Source organism: Hyla sarda, unplaced genomic scaffold, assembly GCF_029499605.1.
Source record: "Hyla sarda isolate aHylSar1 unplaced genomic scaffold, aHylSar1.hap1 scaffold_537, whole genome shotgun sequence".
Taxonomy (NCBI): domain Eukaryota; kingdom Metazoa; phylum Chordata; class Amphibia; order Anura; family Hylidae; genus Hyla; species Hyla sarda.
Genome location: NW_026610548.1, coordinates 70,737 through 88,955, shown reverse-complemented (window position 1 = coordinate 88,955; position 18,219 = coordinate 70,737). Strand labels below are relative to the sequence as shown.

The 18,219-nt window shown below is 46.1% G+C and overlaps 8 non-coding genes across 8 annotated transcripts; all 8 read right to left on the bottom strand.

Annotated features, from left to right (window-relative positions):
• Positions 1 to 1,630: 1,630 nt before the first annotated feature.
• LOC130339225 (U2 spliceosomal RNA) lies at positions 1,631 to 1,821 on the bottom strand. Its single transcript, XR_008879633.1, has one exon. It is a non-coding gene; the product is annotated as a U2 spliceosomal RNA (small nuclear RNA).
• Positions 1,822 to 3,905: 2,084 nt separating this feature from the next.
• On the bottom strand, positions 3,906 to 4,096 carry LOC130339224 (U2 spliceosomal RNA). Its single transcript, XR_008879632.1, has one exon. It is a non-coding gene; the product is annotated as a U2 spliceosomal RNA (small nuclear RNA).
• A 2,111-nt stretch (positions 4,097 to 6,207) lies between these two features.
• Positions 6,208 to 6,398, bottom strand: LOC130339223 (U2 spliceosomal RNA). The gene has a single exon (XR_008879631.1). It is a non-coding gene; the product is annotated as a U2 spliceosomal RNA (small nuclear RNA).
• A 2,093-nt stretch (positions 6,399 to 8,491) lies between these two features.
• LOC130339196 (U2 spliceosomal RNA) lies at positions 8,492 to 8,682 on the bottom strand. The gene has a single exon (XR_008879607.1). It is a non-coding gene; the product is annotated as a U2 spliceosomal RNA (small nuclear RNA).
• Positions 8,683 to 10,767: 2,085 nt separating this feature from the next.
• Positions 10,768 to 10,958, bottom strand: LOC130339222 (U2 spliceosomal RNA). Its single transcript, XR_008879630.1, has one exon. It is a non-coding gene; the product is annotated as a U2 spliceosomal RNA (small nuclear RNA).
• A 2,090-nt stretch (positions 10,959 to 13,048) lies between these two features.
• LOC130339219 (U2 spliceosomal RNA) lies at positions 13,049 to 13,239 on the bottom strand. The gene has a single exon (XR_008879628.1). It is a non-coding gene; the product is annotated as a U2 spliceosomal RNA (small nuclear RNA).
• A 2,077-nt stretch (positions 13,240 to 15,316) lies between these two features.
• On the bottom strand, positions 15,317 to 15,507 carry LOC130339218 (U2 spliceosomal RNA). Its single transcript, XR_008879627.1, has one exon. It is a non-coding gene; the product is annotated as a U2 spliceosomal RNA (small nuclear RNA).
• Positions 15,508 to 17,597: 2,090 nt separating this feature from the next.
• LOC130339217 (U2 spliceosomal RNA) lies at positions 17,598 to 17,788 on the bottom strand. Its single transcript, XR_008879626.1, has one exon. It is a non-coding gene; the product is annotated as a U2 spliceosomal RNA (small nuclear RNA).
• Between the last annotated feature and the right edge of the window lie 431 nt (positions 17,789 to 18,219).

The window sequence follows — 18,219 nt, the reverse complement described above, 5'->3', positions numbered from 1 at the left end:
CGGTGATGGTTCTGCTCAGGCAGAGCAGTGCTGATGCTCCTCATAAAGCTGTCGCTGCTGTGAAGGTTCTAGGTGACATCACAAATCCCTATGGTTACATACACAACAAAGCTGGGTTGTTGTTGTTTACACTCTGCAAGGCCTGTGGAAGTGAGTGACATCATAGCACTGTAGTTCTGAGGGTTCTAGATGGATGCAACAATCTCCTGTTGCTTCTATGAAGGCCATAATAGACGACATCACCAAACAGCTCCATAGTCACATACACAGCAAAGGAGAGATGTTGTTTACACCTAGTGATGTCAGTGGTATTGAGTGACATCACAGCACAGTGCTAAGGCTCCTGGGCCTGGACACAGCAGCGGCTGCAATATCTCAACGGAGAATACGTTTATATATATGTGTGTGTGTGCGCGTATATATATATATATATATATATATATATATATATATATATATATTTCTCCGCCGAAATCACTTTTAAACCCATTTCCACCTTTTTTTCCCTTCTCTTCCTCTTACTTTTTTTTCACGTTTTTTTACGTTTTTCTCCTTTTCGCCTCTTTTCTGGGCGTATTATTCTTCTTTTTCTTCTTTTTTTTCGTCTAATGCATACCCCATCAGTGCAGCAATGCTTATTCAATACCGCCAGCAGATGGAGACACTGGGGGATAATTTTCTAAGGATTTATACTGATTTTTCCTGTCTGAATTTGTCGCACAGAAAGTTGCAGGCCAAATATGTGTGACATTTCTGCGACTTTAGCTTCTAGAGCATTTTTACAACATTATACATAGGTGCTGAATACATAAAAAGCGACTGTTCAGCGACAGACAAGTCGCATCGGCTGAAAGTAGGCCAGAATGTCAGTCCATGTTGGAGCAGGTTTAGATACAGTCTAAAGTATAGATCTCAAAGTCTGTGCACAGAATTTAGCAAGGGCCTCGCACCTTCTGATGCATCAGGTAGGTGCACAATAGCATAGCCTAACCCTCTGTACTTTGGTCTATATTGATGCGGGACATAGACAGCCAGCTGATGACCAATCCATTAGTGCAATGGATGGCTGGAAGCATTTGTCTTTGCCTTTGCAATACCACAGAAGCAATGCATGGTCAATGTACAGCAATGACACACCTGTGTGAACAGCCAGGAGACCCCCCCCCCCCCCCCATGTTATGTTACATAGTTACATAGTTAGTACGGTCGAAAAAAGACATATGTCCATCAAGTTCAACCAGGGAATTAAGGGGTAGGGGTGTGGCGCGATATTGGGGAAGGGATGAGATTTTATATTTCTTCATAAGCATTAATCTTATTTTGTCAATTAGGAACATTCAGCACCCACCCGCTATCAAGGCAGCTGCCTATCATGTCATGCCCTACCTGCACAGGTGTGCTGGCTACTCAAATGATCCAATTAAGGAGGCCATTTAGTCAGCAGCAGCAGAAGTCCTGTGCCTGGACGCTCCAACAGCGGCCAGACACAAGCAGAAGCAGCAGAAGCAGCAGCAGCAGCACCACCTTTTGTTTTTTGGCTGCAGCAGCAAGGCCCACAGGGCTGGCTAGCTGGCTAGCCAGCAAGCAGGTAGCAATGAAAGTAGGAATCTTTCTTTTTAACCCTGTAAGGGGGTGGTGCACTGTACCCGAAGATACTGCCATATCGGGTCAATGCATAGGGCGACGGAAGCAAGCTTCGAAATCGGCCCCCGTTCTCAAAAATCCATTTAATATATGGTCCCCAGATAGGGGACGTATCAGATATTAAACTGATAAGAACAGATACTACACTTGATCTTAGCCAAAAGGCCGAGAAGCGATAACCGTGAAAGGGGCGGGCCCAACAAGGTCCCCTTCATGGGCACTATCACTGCTTGCTGTCAGGGAGGCTGCCAGACAATTTTCCATGCACACTCTGGGCTGGGGGGCAGTCAACCACCAGTACACACAGCAGAACCTAAACCCATACCATTATTGCTAAGCAGCAAGACAGGGGCCCATTGCACTCCCACGGGGCCTTTTTAAATGCAATCCATAACCCGGATTTGCCAGGAACCCTTCTTACTCCTCCTACTTGCATGTGACACTGGGCTTAGGATCTGCATAGGAAACACACACACAAGCACACACCTACCTTTGTTGCCTGCAGATGCCTCCTTGGCTGTCCCCAAACGGTATCAAACCAACACCCACGGGAAGCTGTAAGCATAGAGGACATGCCTGCACCCCATTGGACTTACCTGTGTGGGTTAAATCCGGGTTATTTGACAACCTATGGCGGTGATGGTTCTGCTCAGGCAGAGCAGTGCTGATGCTCCTCATAAAGCTGTCGCTGCTGTGAAGGTTCTAGGTGACATCACAAATCCCTATGGTTACATACACAACAAAGCTGGGTTGTTGTTGTTTACACTCTGCAAGGCCTGTGGAAGTGAGTGACATCATAGCACTGTAGTTCTGAGGGTTCTAGATGGATGCAACAATCTCCTGTTGCTTCTATGAAGGCCATAATAGACGACATCACCAAACAGCTCCATAGTCACATACACAGCAAAGGAGAGATGTTGTTTACACCTAGTGATGTCAGTGGTATTGAGTGACATCACAGCACAGTGCTAAGGCTCCTGGGCCTGGACACAGCAGCGGCTGCAATATCTCAACGGAGAATACGTTTATATATATGTGTGTGTGTGCGCGTATATATATATATATATATATATATATATATATATATATATATTTCTCCGCCGAAATCACTTTTAAACCCATTTCCACCTTTTTTTCCCTTCTCTTCCTCTTACTTTTTTTTCACGTTTTTTTACGTTTTTCTCCTTTTCGCCTCTTTTCTGGGCGTATTATTCTTCTTTTTCTTCTTTTTTTTCGTCTAATGCATACCCCATCAGTGCAGCAATGCTTATTCAATACCGCCAGCAGATGGAGACACTGGGGGATAATTTTCTAAGGATTTATACTGATTTTTCCTGTCTGAATTTGTCGCACAGAAAGTTGCAGGCCAAATATGTGTGACATTTCTGCGACTTTAGCTTCTAGAGCATTTTTACAACATTATACATAGGTGCTGAATACATAAAAAGCGACTGTTCAGCGACAGACAAGTCGCATCGGCTGAAAGTAGGCCAGAATGTCAGTCCATGTTGGAGCAGGTTTAGATACAGTCTAAAGTATAGATCTCAAAGTCTGTGCACAGAATTTAGCAAGGGCCTCGCACCTTCTGATGCATCAGGTAGGTGCACAATAGCATAGCCTAACCCTCTGTACTTTGGTCTATATTGATGCGGGACATAGACAGCCAGCTGATGACCAATCCATTAGTGCAATGGATGGCTGGAAGCATTTGTCTTTGCCTTTGCAATACCACAGAAGCAATGCATGGTCAATGTACAGCAATGACACACCTGTGTGAACAGCCAGGAGACCCCCCCCCCCCCCCATGTTATGTTACATAGTTACATAGTTAGTACGGTCGAAAAAAGACATATGTCCATCAAGTTCAACCAGGGAATTAAGGGGTAGGGGTGTGGCGCGATATTGGGGAAGGGATGAGATTTTATATTTCTTCATAAGCATTAATCTTATTTTGTCAATTAGGAACATTCAGCACCCACCCGCTATCAAGGCAGCTGCCTATCATGTCATGCCCTACCTGCACAGGTGTGCTGGCTACTCAAATGATCCAATTAAGGAGGCCATTTAGTCAGCAGCAGCAGAAGTCCTGTGCCTGGACGCTCCAACAGCGGCCAGACACAAGCAGAAGCAGCAGAAGCAGCAGCAGCAGCACCACCTTTTGTTTTTTGGCTGCAGCAGCAAGGCCCACAGGGCTGGCTAGCTGGCTAGCCAGCAAGCAGGTAGCAATGAAAGTAGGAATCTTTCTTTTTAACCCTGTAAGGGGGTGGTGCACTGTACCCGAAGATACTGCCATATCGGGTCAATGCATAGGGCGACGGAAGCAAGCTTCGAAATCGGCCCCCGTTCTCAAAAATCCATTTAATATATGGTCCCCAGATAGGGGACGTATCAGATATTAAACTGATAAGAACAGATACTACACTTGATCTTAGCCAAAAGGCCGAGAAGCGATAACCGTGAAAGGGGCGGGCCCAACAAGGTCCCCTTCATGGGCACTATCACTGCTTGCTGTCAGGGAGGCTGCCAGACAATTTTCCATGCACACTCTGGGCTGGGGGGCAGTCAACCACCAGTACACACAGCAGAACCTAAACCCATACCATTATTGCTAAGCAGCAAGACAGGGGCCCATTGCACTCCCACGGGGCCTTTTTAAATGCAATCCATAACCCGGATTTGCCAGGAACCCTTCTTACTCCTCCTACTTGCATGTGACACTGGGCTTAGGATCTGCATAGGAAACACACACACAAGCACACACCTACCTTTGTTGCCTGCAGATGCCTCCTTGGCTGTCCCCAAACGGTATCAAACCAACACCCACGGGAAGCTGTAAGCATAGAGGACATGCCTGCACCCCATTGGACTTACCTGTGTGGGTTAAATCCGGGTTATTTGACAACCTATGGCGGTGATGGTTCTGCTCAGGCAGAGCAGTGCTGATGCTCCTCATAAAGCTGTCGCTGCTGTGAAGGTTCTAGGTGACATCACAAATCCCTATGGTTACATACACAACAAAGCTGGGTTGTTGTTGTTTACACTCTGCAAGGCCTGTGGAAGTGAGTGACATCATAGCACTGTAGTTCTGAGGGTTCTAGATGGATGCAACAATCTCCTGTTGCTTCTATGAAGGCCATAATAGACGACATCACCAAACAGCTCCATAGTCACATACACAGCAAAGGAGAGATGTTGTTTACACCTAGTGATGTCAGTGGTATTGAGTGACATCACAGCACAGTGCTAAGGCTCCTGGGCCTGGACACAGCAGCGGCTGCAATATCTCAACGGAGAATACGTTTATATCTATGTGTGTGTGTGCGCGTATATATATATATATATATATATATATATATATATATATATATATATATATATATATATTTCTCCGCCGAAATCACTTTTAAACCCATTTCCACCTTTTTTTCCCTTCTCTTCCTCTTACTTTTTTTTCACGTTTTTTTACGTTTTTCTCCTTTTCGCCTCTTTTCTGGGCGTATTATTCTTCTTTTTCTTCTTTTTTTTCGTCTAATGCATACCCCATCAGTGCAGCAATGCTTATTCAATACCGCCAGCAGATGGAGACACTGGGGGATAATTTTCTAAGGATTTATACTGATTTTTCCTGTCTGAATTTGTCGCACAGAAAGTTGCAGGCCAAATATGTGTGACATTTCTGCGACTTTAGCTTCTAGAGCATTTTTACAACATTATACATAGGTGCTGAATACATAAAAAGCGACTGTTCAGCGACAGACAAGTCGCATCGGCTGAAAGTAGGCCAGAATGTCAGTCCATGTTGGAGCAGGTTTAGATACAGTCTAAAGTATAGATCTCAAAGTCTGTGCACAGAATTTAGCAAGGGCCTCGCACCTTCTGATGCATCAGGTAGGTGCACAATAGCATAGCCTAACCCTCTGTACTTTGGTCTATATTGATGCGGGACATAGACAGCCAGCTGATGACCAATCCATTAGTGCAATGGATGGCTGGAAGCATTTGTCTTTGCCTTTGCAATACCACAGAAGCAATGCATGGTCAATGTACAGCAATGACACACCTGTGTGAACAGCCAGGAGACCCCACCCCCCCCCCCCACCCCCCCCATGTTATGTTACATAGTTACATAGTTAGTACGGTCGAAAAAAGACATATGTCCATCAAGTTCAACCAGGGAATTAAGGGGTAGGGGTGTGGCGCGATATTGGGGAAGGGATGAGATTTTATATTTCTTCATAAGCATTAATCTTATTTTGTCAATTAGGAACATTCAGCACCCACCCGCTATCAAGGCAGCTGCCTATCATGTCATGCCCTACCTGCACAGGTGTGCTGGCTACTCAAATGATCCAATTAAGGAGGCCATTTAGTCAGCAGCAGCAGAAGTCCTGTGCCTGGACGCTCCAACAGCGGCCAGACACAAGCAGAAGCAGCAGAAGCAGCAGCAGCAGCACCACCTTTTGTTTTTTGGCTGCAGCAGCAAGGCCCACAGGGCTGGCTAGCTGGCTAGCCAGCAAGCAGGTAGCAATGAAAGTAGGAATCTTTCTTTTTAACCCTGTAAGGGGGTGGTGCACTGTACCCGAAGATACTGCCATATCGGGTCAATGCATAGGGCGACGGAAGCAAGCTTCGAAATCGGCCCCCGTTCTCAAAAATCCATTTAATATATGGTCCCCAGATAGGGGACGTATCAGATATTAAACTGATAAGAACAGATACTACACTTGATCTTAGCCAAAAGGCCGAGAAGCGATAACCGTGAAAGGGGCGGGCCCAACAAGGTCCCCTTCATGGGCACTATCACTGCTTGCTGTCAGGGAGGCTGCCAGACAATTTTCCATGCACACTCTGGGCTGGGGGGCAGTCAACCACCAGTACACACAGCAGAACCTAAACCCATACCATTATTGCTAAGCAGCAAGACAGGGGCCCATTGCACTCCCACGGGGCCTTTTTAAATGCAATCCATAACCCGGATTTGCCAGGAACCCTTCTTACTCCTCCTACTTGCATGTGACACTGGGCTTAGGATCTGCATAGGAAACACACACACAAGCACACACCTACCTTTGTTGCCTGCAGATGCCTCCTTGGCTGTCCCCAAACGGTATCAAACCAACACCCACGGGAAGCTGTAAGCATAGAGGACATGCCTGCACCCCATTGGACTTACCTGTGTGGGTTAAATCCGGGTTATTTGACAACCTATGGCGGTGATGGTTCTGCTCAGGCAGAGCAGTGCTGATGCTCCTCATAAAGCTGTCGCTGCTGTGAAGGTTCTAGGTGACATCACAAATCCCTATGGTTACATACACAACAAAGCTGGGTTGTTGTTGTTTACACTCTGCAAGGCCTGTGGAAGTGAGTGACATCATAGCACTGTAGTTCTGAGGGTTCTAGATGGATGCAACAATCTCCTGTTGCTTCTATGAAGGCCATAATAGACGACATCACCAAACAGCTCCATAGTCACATACACAGCAAAGGAGAGATGTTGTTTACACCTAGTGATGTCAGTGGTATTGAGTGACATCACAGCACAGTGCTAAGGCTCCTGGGCCTGGACACAGCAGCGGCTGCAATATCTCAACGGAGAATACGTTTATATATATGTGTGTGTGTGCGCGTATATATATATATATATATATATATATATATATATATATATATATATTCTCCGCCGAAATCACTTTTAAACCCATTTCCACCTTTTTTTCCCTTCTCTTCCTCTTACTTTTTTTTCACGTTTTTTTACGTTTTTCTCCTTTTCGCCTCTTTTCTGGGCGTATTATTCTTCTTTTTCTTCTTTTTTTTCGTCTAATGCATACCCCATCAGTGCAGCAATGCTTATTCAATACCGCCAGCAGATGGAGACACTGGGGGATAATTTTCTAAGGATTTATACTGATTTTTCCTGTCTGAATTTGTCGCACAGAAAGTTGCAGGCCAAATATGTGTGACATTTCTGCGACTTTAGCTTCTAGAGCATTTTTACAACATTATACATAGGTGCTGAATACATAAAAAGCGACTGTTCAGCGACAGACAAGTCGCATCGGCTGAAAGTAGGCCAGAATGTCAGTCCATGTTGGAGCAGGTTTAGATACAGTCTAAAGTATAGATCTCAAAGTCTGTGCACAGAATTTAGCAAGGGCCTCGCACCTTCTGATGCATCAGGTAGGTGCACAATAGCATAGCCTAACCCTCTGTACTTTGGTCTATATTGATGCGGGACATAGACAGCCAGCTGATGACCAATCCATTAGTGCAATGGATGGCTGGAAGCATTTGTCTTTGCCTTTGCAATACCACAGAAGCAATGCATGGTCAATGTACAGCAATGACACACCTGTGTGAACAGCCAGGAGACCCCCCCCCCCCCCCATGTTATGTTACATAGTTACATAGTTAGTACGGTCGAAAAAAGACATATGTCCATCAAGTTCAACCAGGGAATTAAGGGGTAGGGGTGTGGCGCGATATTGGGGAAGGGATGAGATTTTATATTTCTTCATAAGCATTAATCTTATTTTGTCAATTAGGAACATTCAGCACCCACCCGCTATCAAGGCAGCTGCCTATCATGTCATGCCCTACCTGCACAGGTGTGCTGGCTACTCAAATGATCCAATTAAGGAGGCCATTTAGTCAGCAGCAGCAGAAGTCCTGTGCCTGGACGCTCCAACAGCGGCCAGACACAAGCAGAAGCAGAAGCAGCAGAAGCAGCAGCAGCACCACCTTTTGTTTTTTGGCTGCAGCAGCAGCAAGGCCCACAGGGCTGGCTAGCTGGCTAGCCAGCAAGCAGGTAGCAATGAAAGTAGGAATCTTTCTTTTTAACCCTGTAAGGGGGTGGTGCACTGTACCCGAAGATACTGCCATATCGGGTCAATGCATAGGGCGACGGAAGCAAGCTTCGAAATCGGCCCCCATTCTCAAAAATCCATTTAATATATGGTCCCCAGATAGGGGACGTATCAGATATTAAACTGATAAGAACAGATACTACACTTGATCTTAGCCAAAAGGCCGAGAAGCGATAACCGTGAAAGGGGCGGGCCCAACAAGGTGCCCTTCATGGGCACTATCACTGCTTGCTGTCAGGGAGGCTGCCAGACAATTTTCCATGCACACTCTGGGCTGGGGGGCAGTCAACCACCAGTACACACAGCAGAACCTAAACCCATACCATTATTGCTAAGCAGCAAGACAGGGGCCCATTGCACTCCCACGGGGCCTTTTTAAATGCAATCCATAACCCGGATTTGCCAGGAACCCTTCTTACTCCTCCTACTTGCATGTGACACTGGGCTTAGGATCTGCATAGGAAACACACACACAAGCACACACCTACCTTTGTTGCCTGCAGATGCCTCCTTGGCTGTCCCCAAACGGTATCAAACCAACACCCACGGGAAGCTGTAAGCATAGAGGACATGCCTGCACCCCATTGGACTTACCTGTGTGGGTTAAATCCGGGTTATTTGACAACCTATGGCGGTGATGGTTCTGCTCAGGCAGAGCAGTGCTGATGCTCCTCATAAAGCTGTCGCTGCTGTGAAGGTTCTAGGTGACATCACAAATCCCTATGGTTACATACACAACAAAGCTGGGTTGTTGTTGTTTACACTCTGCAAGGCCTGTGGAAGTGAGTGACATCATAGCACTGTAGTTCTGAGGGTTCTAGATGGATGCAACAATCTCCTGTTGCTTCTATGAAGGCCATAATAGACGACATCACCAAACAGCTCCATAGTCACATACACAGCAAAGGAGAGATGTTGTTTACACCTAGTGATGTCAGTGGTATTGAGTGACATCACAGCACAGTGCTAAGGCTCCTGGGCCTGGACACAGCAGCGGCTGCAATATCTCAACGGAGAATACGTTTATATATATGTGTGTGTGTGCGCGTATATATATATATATATACATATATATATATATATATATATTTCTCCGCCGAAATCACTTTTAAACCCATTTCCACCTTTTTTTCCCTTCTCTTCCTCTTACTTTTTTTTCACGTTTTTTTACGCTTTTCTCCTTTTCGCCTCTTTTCTGGGCGTATTATTCTTCTTTTTCTTCTTTTTTTTCGTCTAATGCATACCCCATCAGTGCAGCAATGCTTATTCAATACCGCCAGCAGATGGAGACACTGGGGGATAATTTTCTAAGGATTTATACTGATTTTTCCTGTCTGAATTTGTCGCACAGAAAGTTGCAGGCCAAATATGTGTGACATTTCTGCGACTTTAGCTTCTAGAGCATTTTTACAACATTATACATAGGTGCTGAATACATAAAAAGCGACTGTTCAGCGACAGACAAGTCGCATCGGCTGAAAGTAGGCCAGAATGTCAGTCCATGTTGGAGCAGGTTTAGATACAGTCTAAAGTATAGATCTCAAAGTCTGTGCACAGAATTTAGCAAGGGCCTCGCACCTTCTGATGCATCAGGTAGGTGCACAATAGCATAGCCTAACCCTCTGTACTTTGGTCTATATTGATGCGGGACATAGACAGCCAGCTGATGACCAATCCATTAGTGCAATGGATGGCTGGAAGCATTTGTCTTTGCCTTTGCAATACCACAGAAGCAATGCATGGTCAATGTACAGCAATGACACACCTGTGTGAACAGCCAGGAGACCCCCCCCCCCCATGTTATGTTACATAGTTACATAGTTAGTACGGTCGAAAAAAGACATATGTCCATCAAGTTCAACCAGGGAATTAAGGGGTAGGGGTGTGGCGCGATATTGGGGAAGGGATGAGATTTTATATTTCTTCATAAGCATTAATCTTATTTTGTCAATTAGGAACATTCAGCACCCACCCGCTATCAAGGCAGCTGCCTATCATGTCATGCCCTACCTGCACAGGTGTGCTGGCTACTCAAATGATCCAATTAAGGAGGCCATTTAGTCAGCAGCAGCAGAAGTCCTGTGCCTGGACGCTCCAACAGCGGCCAGACACAAGCAGAAGCAGAAGCAGCAGAAGCAGCAGCAGCACCACCTTTTGTTTTTTGGCTGCAGCAGCAGCAAGGCCCACAGGGCTGGCTAGCTGACTAGCCAGCAAGCAGGTAGCAATGAAAGTAGGAATCTTTCTTTTTAACCCTGTAAGGGGGTGGTGCACTGTACCCGAAGATACTGCCATATCGGGTCAATGCATAGGGCGACGGAAGCAAGCTTCGAAATCGGCCCCCGTTCTCAAAAATCCATTTAATATATGGTCCCCAGATAGGGGACGTATCAGATATTAAACTGATAAGAACAGATACTACACTTGATCTTAGCCAAAAGGCCGAGAAGCGATAACCGTGAAAGGGGCGGGCCCAACAAGGTGCCCTTCATGGGCACTATCACTGCTTGCTGTCAGGGAGGCTGCCAGACAATTTTCCATGCACACTCTGGGCTGGGGGGCAGTCAACCACCAGTACACACAGCAGAACCTAAACCCATACCATTATTGCTAAGCAGCAAGACAGGGGCCCATTGCACTCCCACGGGGCCTTTTTAAATGCAATCCATAACCCGGATTTGCCAGGAACCCTTCTTACTCCTCCTACTTGCATGTGACACTGGGCTTAGGATCTGCATAGGAAACACACACACAAGCACACACCTACCTTTGTTGCCTGCAGATGCCTCCTTGGCTGTCCCCAAACGGTATCAAACCAACACCCACGGGAAGCTGTAAGCATAGAGGACATGCCTGCACCCCATTGGACTTACCTGTGTGGGTTAAATCCGGGTTATTTGACAACCTATGGCGGTGATGGTTCTGCTCAGGCAGAGCAGTGCTGATGCTCCTCATAAAGCTGTCGCTGCTGTGAAGGTTCTAGGTGACATCACAAATCCCTATGGTTACATACACAACAAAGCTGGGTTGTTGTTGTTTACACTCTGCAAGGCCTGTGGAAGTGAGTGACATCATAGCACTGTAGTTCTGAGGGTTCTAGATGGATGCAACAATCTCCTGTTGCTTCTATGAAGGCCATAATAGACGACATCACCAAACAGCTCCATAGTCACATACACAGCAAAGGAGAGATGTTGTTTACACCTAGTGATGTCAGTGGTATTGAGTGACATCACAGCACAGTGCTAAGGCTCCTGGGCCTGGACACAGCAGCGGCTGCAATATCTCAACGGAGAATACGTTTATATATATGTGTGTGTGTGCGCGTATATATATATATATATATATATATATATATATATATATATTTCTCCGCCGAAATCACTTTTAAACCCATTTCCACCTTTTTTTCCCTTCTCTTCCTCTTACTTTTTTTTCACGTTTTTTTACGTTTTTCTCCTTTTCGCCTCTTTTCTGGGCGTATTATTCTTCTTTTTCTTCTTTTTTTTCGTCTAATGCATACCCCATCAGTGCAGCAATGCTTATTCAATACCGCCAGCAGATGGAGACACTGGGGGATAATTTTCTAAGGATTTATACTGATTTTTCCTGTCTGAATTTGTCGCACAGAAAGTTGCAGGCCAAATATGTGTGACATTTCTGCGACTTTAGCTTCTAGAGCATTTTTACAACATTATACATAGGTGCTGAATACATAAAAAGCGACTGTTCAGCGACAGACAAGTCGCATCGGCTGAAAGTAGGCCAGAATGTCAGTCCATGTTGGAGCAGGTTTAGATACAGTCTAAAGTATAGATCTCAAAGTCTGTGCACAGAATTTAGCAAGGGCCTCGCACCTTCTGATGCATCAGGTAGGTGCACAATAGCATAGCCTAACCCTCTGTACTTTGGTCTATATTGATGCGGGACATAGACAGCCAGCTGATGACCAATCCATTAGTGCAATGGATGGTTGGAAGCATTTGTCTTTGCCTTTGCAATACCACAGAAGCAATGCATGGTCAATGTACAGCAATGACACACCTGTGTGAACAGCCAGGAGACCCCCCCCCCCCCCCCCATGTTATGTTACATAGTTACATAGTTAGTACGGTCGAAAAAAGACATATGTCCATCAAGTTCAACCAGGGAATTAAGGGGTAGGGGTGTGGCGCGATATTGGGGAAGGGATGAGATTTTATATTTCTTCATAAGCATTAATCTTATTTTGTCAATTAGGAACATTCAGCACCCACCCGCTATCAAGGCAGCTGCCTATCATGTCATGCCCTACCTGCACAGGTGTGCTGGCTACTCAAATGATCCAATTAAGGAGGCCATTTAGTCAGCAGCAGCAGAAGTCCTGTGCCTGGACGCTCCAACAGCGGCCAGACACAAGCAGAAGCAGAAGCAGCAGAAGCAGCAGCAGCACCACCTTTTGTTTTTTGGCTGCAGCAGCAGCAAGGCCCACAGGGCTGGCTAGCTGGCTAGCCAGCAAGCAGGTAGCAATGAAAGTAGGAATCTTTCTTTTTAACCCTGTAAGGGGGTGGTGCACTGTACCCGAAGATACTGCCATATCGGGTCAATGCATAGGGCGACGGAAGCAAGCTTCGAAATCGGCCCCCGTTCTCAAAAATCCATTTAATATATGGTCCCCAGATAGGGGACGTATCAGATATTAAACTGATAAGAACAGATACTACACTTGATCTTAGCCAAAAGGCCGAGAAGCGATAACCGTGAAAGGGGCGGGCCCAACAAGGTGCCCTTCATGGGCACTATCACTGCTTGCTGTCAGGGAGGCTGCCAGACAATTTTCCATGCACACTCTGGGCTGGGGGGCAGTCAACCACCAGTACACACAGCAGAACCTAAACCCATACCATTATTGCTAAGCAGCAAGACAGGGGCCCATTGCACTCCCACGGGGCCTTTTTAAATGCAATCCATAACCCGGATTTGCCAGGAACCCTTCTTACTCCTCCTACTTGCATGTGACACTGGGCTTAGGATCTGCATAGGAAACACACACACAAGCACACACCTACCTTTGTTGCCTGCAGATGCCTCCTTGGCTGTCCCCAAACGGTATCAAACCAACACCCACGGGAAGCTGTAAGCATAGAGGACATGCCTGCACCCCATTGGACTTACCTGTGTGGGTTAAATCCGGGTTATTTGACAACCTATGGCGGTGATGGTTCTGCTCAGGCAGAGCAGTGCTGATGCTCCTCATAAAGCTGTCGCTGCTGTGAAGGTTCTAGGTGACATCACAAATCCCTATGGTTACATACACAACAAAGCTGGGTTGTTGTTGTTTACACTCTGCAAGGCCTGTGGAAGTGAGTGACATCATAGCACTGTAGTTCTGAGGGTTCTAGATGGATGCAACAATCTCCTGTTGCTTCTATGAAGGCCATAATAGACGACATCACCAAACAGCTCCATAGTCACATACACAGCAAAGGAGAGATGTTGTTTACACCTAGTGATGTCAGTGGTATTGAGTGACATCACAGCACAGTGCTAAGGCTCCTGGGCCTGGACACAGCAGCGGCTGCAATATCTCAACGGAGAATACGTTTATATATATGTGTGTGTGTGCGCGTATATATATATATATATATATATATATATATTTCTCCGCCGAAATCACTTTTAAACCCATTTCCACCTTTTTTTCCCTTCTCTTCCTCTTACTTTTTTTTCACGTTTTTTTACGTTTTTCTCCTTTTCGCCTCTTTTCTGGGCGTATTATTCTTCTTTTTCTTCTTTTTTTTCGTCTAATGCATACCCCATCAGTGCAGCAATGCTTATTCAATACCGCCAGCAGATGGAGACACTGGGGGATAATTTTCTAAGGATTTATACTGATTTTTCCTGTCTGAATTTGTCGCACAGAAAGTTGCAGGCCAAATATGTGTGACATTTCTGCGACTTTAGCTTCTAGAGCATTTTTACAACATTATACATAGGTGCTGAATACATAAAAAGCGACTGTTCAGCGACAGACAAGTCGCATCGGCTGAAAGTAGGCCAGAATGTCAGTCCATGTTGGAGCAGGTTTAGATACAGTCTAAAGTATAGATCTCAAAGTCTGTGCACAGAATTTAGCAAGGGCCTCGCACCTTCTGATGCATCAGGTAGGTGCACAATAGCATAGCCTAACCCTCTGTACTTTGGTCTATATTGATGCGGGACATAGACAGCCAGCTGATGACCAATCCATTAGTGCAATGGATGGCTGGAAGCATTTGTCTTTGCCTTTGCAATACCACAGAAGCAATGCATGGTCAATGTACAGCAATGACACACCTGTGTGAACAGCCAGGAGACCCCCCCCCCCCCCATGTTATGTTACATAGTTACATAGTTAGTACGGTCGAAAAAAGACATATGTCCATCAAGTTCAACCAGGGAATTAAGGGGTAGGGGTGTGGCGCGATATTGGGGAAGGGATGAGATTTTATATTTCTTCATAAGCATTAATCTTATTTTGTCAATTAGGAACATTCAGCACCCACCCGCTATCAAGGCAGCTGCCTATCATGTCATGCCCTACCTGCACAGGTGTGCTGGCTACTCAAATGATCCAATTAAGGAGGCCATTTAGTCAGCAGCAGCAGAAGTCCTGTGCCTGGACGCTCCAACAGCGGCCAGACACAAGCAGAAGCAGAAGCAGCAGAAGCAGCAGCAGCACCACCTTTTGTTTTTTGGCTGCAGCAGCAGCAAGGCCCACAGGGCTGGCTAGCTGACTAGCCAGCAAGCAGGTAGCAATGAAAGTAGGAATCTTTCTTTTTAACCCTGTAAGGGGGTGGTGCACTGTACCCGAAGATACTGCCATATCGGGTCAATGCATAGGGCGACGGAAGCAAGCTTCGAAATCGGCCCCCGTTCTCAAAAATCCATTTAATATATGGTCCCCAGATAGGGGACGTATCAGATATTAAACTGATAAGAACAGATACTACACTTGATCTTAGCCAAAAGGCCGAGAAGCGATAACCGTGAAAGGGGCGGGCCCAACAAGGTGCCCTTCATGGGCACTATCACTGCTTGCTGTCAGGGAGGCTGCCAGACAATTTTCCATGCACACTCTGGGCTGGGGGGCAGTCAACCACCAGTACACACAGCAGAACCTAAACCCATACCATTATTGCTAAGCAGCAAGACAGGGGCCCATTGCACTCCCACGGGGCCTTTTTAAATGCAATCCATAACCCGGATTTGCCAGGAACCCTTCTTACTCCTCCTACTTGCATGTGACACTGGGCTTAGGATCTGCATAGGAAACACACACACAAGCACACACCTACCTTTGTTGCCTGCAGATGCCTCCTTGGCTGTCCCCAAACGGTATCAAACCAACACCCACGGGAAGCTGTAAGCATAGAGGACATGCCTGCACCCCATTGGACTTACCTGTGTGGGTTAAATCCGGGTTATTTGACAACCTATGGCGGTGATGGTTCTGCTCAGGCAGAGCAGTGCTGATGCTCCTCATAAAGCTGTCGCTGCTGTGAAGGTTCTAGGTGACATCACAAATCCCTATGGTTACATACACAACAAAGCTGGGTTGTTGTTGTTTACACTCTGCAAGGCCTGTGGAAGTGAGTGACATCATAGCACTGTAGTTCTGAGGGTTCTAGATGGATGCAACAATCTCCTGTTGCTTCTATGAAGGCCATAATAGACGACATCACCAAACAGCTCCATAGTCACATACACAGCAAAGGAGAGATGTTGTTTACACCTAGTGATGTCAGTGGTATTGAGTGACATCACAGCACAGTGCTAAGGCTCCTGGGCCTGGACACAGCAGCGGCTGCAATATCTCAACGGAGAATACGTTTATATATATGTGTGTGTGTGCGCGTATATATATATATATATATATATATATATATATATATTTCTCCGCCGAAATCACTTTTAAACCCATTTCCACCTTTTTTTCCCTTCTCTTCCTCTTACTTTTTTTTCACGTTTTTTTACGTTTTTCTCCTTTTCGCCTCTTTTCTGGGCGTATTATTCTTCTTTTTCTTCTTTTTTTTCGTCTAATGCATACCCCATCAGTGCAGCAATGCTTATTCAATACCGCCAGCAGATGGAGACACTGGGGGATAATTTTCTAAGGATTTATACTGATTTTTCCTGTCTGAATTTGTCGCACAGAAAGTTGCAGGCCAAATATGTGTGACATTTCTGCGACTTTAGCTTCTAGAGCATTTTTACAACATTATACATAGGTGCTGAATACATAAAAAGCGACTGTTCAGCGACAGACAAGTCGCATCGGCTGAAAGTAGGCCAGAATGTCAGTCCATGTTGGAGCAGGTTTAGATACAGTCTAAAGTATAGATCTCAAAGTCTGTGCACAGAATTTAGCAAGGGCCTCGCACCTTCTGATGCATCAGGTAGGTGCACAATAGCATAGCCTAACCCTCTGTACTTTGGTCTATATTGATGCGGGACATAGACAGCCAGCTGATGACCAATCCATTAGTGCAATGGATGGTTGGAAGCATTTGTCTTTGCCTTTGCAATACCACAGAAGCAATGCATGGTCAATGTACAGCAATGACACACCTGTGTGAACAGCCAGGAGACCCCCCCCCCCCCCCCCATGTTATGTTACATAGTTAGTTACATAGTTAGTACGGTCGAAAAAAGACATATGTCCATCAAGTTCAACCAGGGAATTAAGGGGTAGGGGTGTGGCGCGATATTGGGGAAGGGATGAGATTTTATATTTCTTCATAAGCATTAATCTTATTTTGTCAATTAGGAACATTCAGCACCCACCCGCTATCAAGGCAGCTGCCTATCATGTCATGCCCTACCTGCACAGGTGTGCTGGCTACTCAAATGATCCAATTAAGGAGGCCATTTAGTCAGCAGCAGCAGAAGTCCTGTGCCTGGACGCTCCAACAGCGGCCAGACACAAGCAGAAGCAGAAGCAGCAGAAGCAGCAGCAGCACCACCTTTTGTTTTTTGGCTGCAGCAGCAGCAAGGCCCACAGGGCTGGCTAGCTGGCTAGCCAGCAAGCAGGTAGCAATGAAAGTAGGAATCTTTCTTTTTAACCCTGTAAGGGGGTGGTGCACTGTACCCGAAGATACTGCCATATCGGGTCAATGCATAGGGCGACGGAAGCAAGCTTCGAAATCGGCCCCCGTTCTCAAAAATCCATTTAATATATGGTCCCCAGATAGGGGACGTATCAGATATTAAACTGATAAGAACAGATACTACACTTGATCTTAGCCAAAAGGCCGAGAAGCGATAACCGTGAAAGGGGCGGGCCCAACAAGGTGCCCTTCATGGGCACTATCACTGCTTGCTGTCAGGGAGGCTGCCAGACAATTTTCCATGCACACTCTGGGCTGGGGGGCAGTCAACCACCAGTACACACAGCAGAACCTAAACCCATACCATTATTGCTAAGCAGCAAGACAGGGGCCCATTGCACTCCCACGGGGCCTTTTTAAATGCAATCCATAACCCGGATTTGCCAGGAACCCTTCTTACTCCTCCTACTTGCATGTGACACTGGGCTTAGGATCTGCATAGGAAACACACACACAAGCACACACCTACCTTTGTTGCCTGCAGATGCCTCCTTGGCTGTCCCCAAACGGTATCAAACCAACACCCACGGGAAGCTGTAAGCATAGAGGACATGCCTGCACCCCATTGGACTTACCTGTGTGGGTTA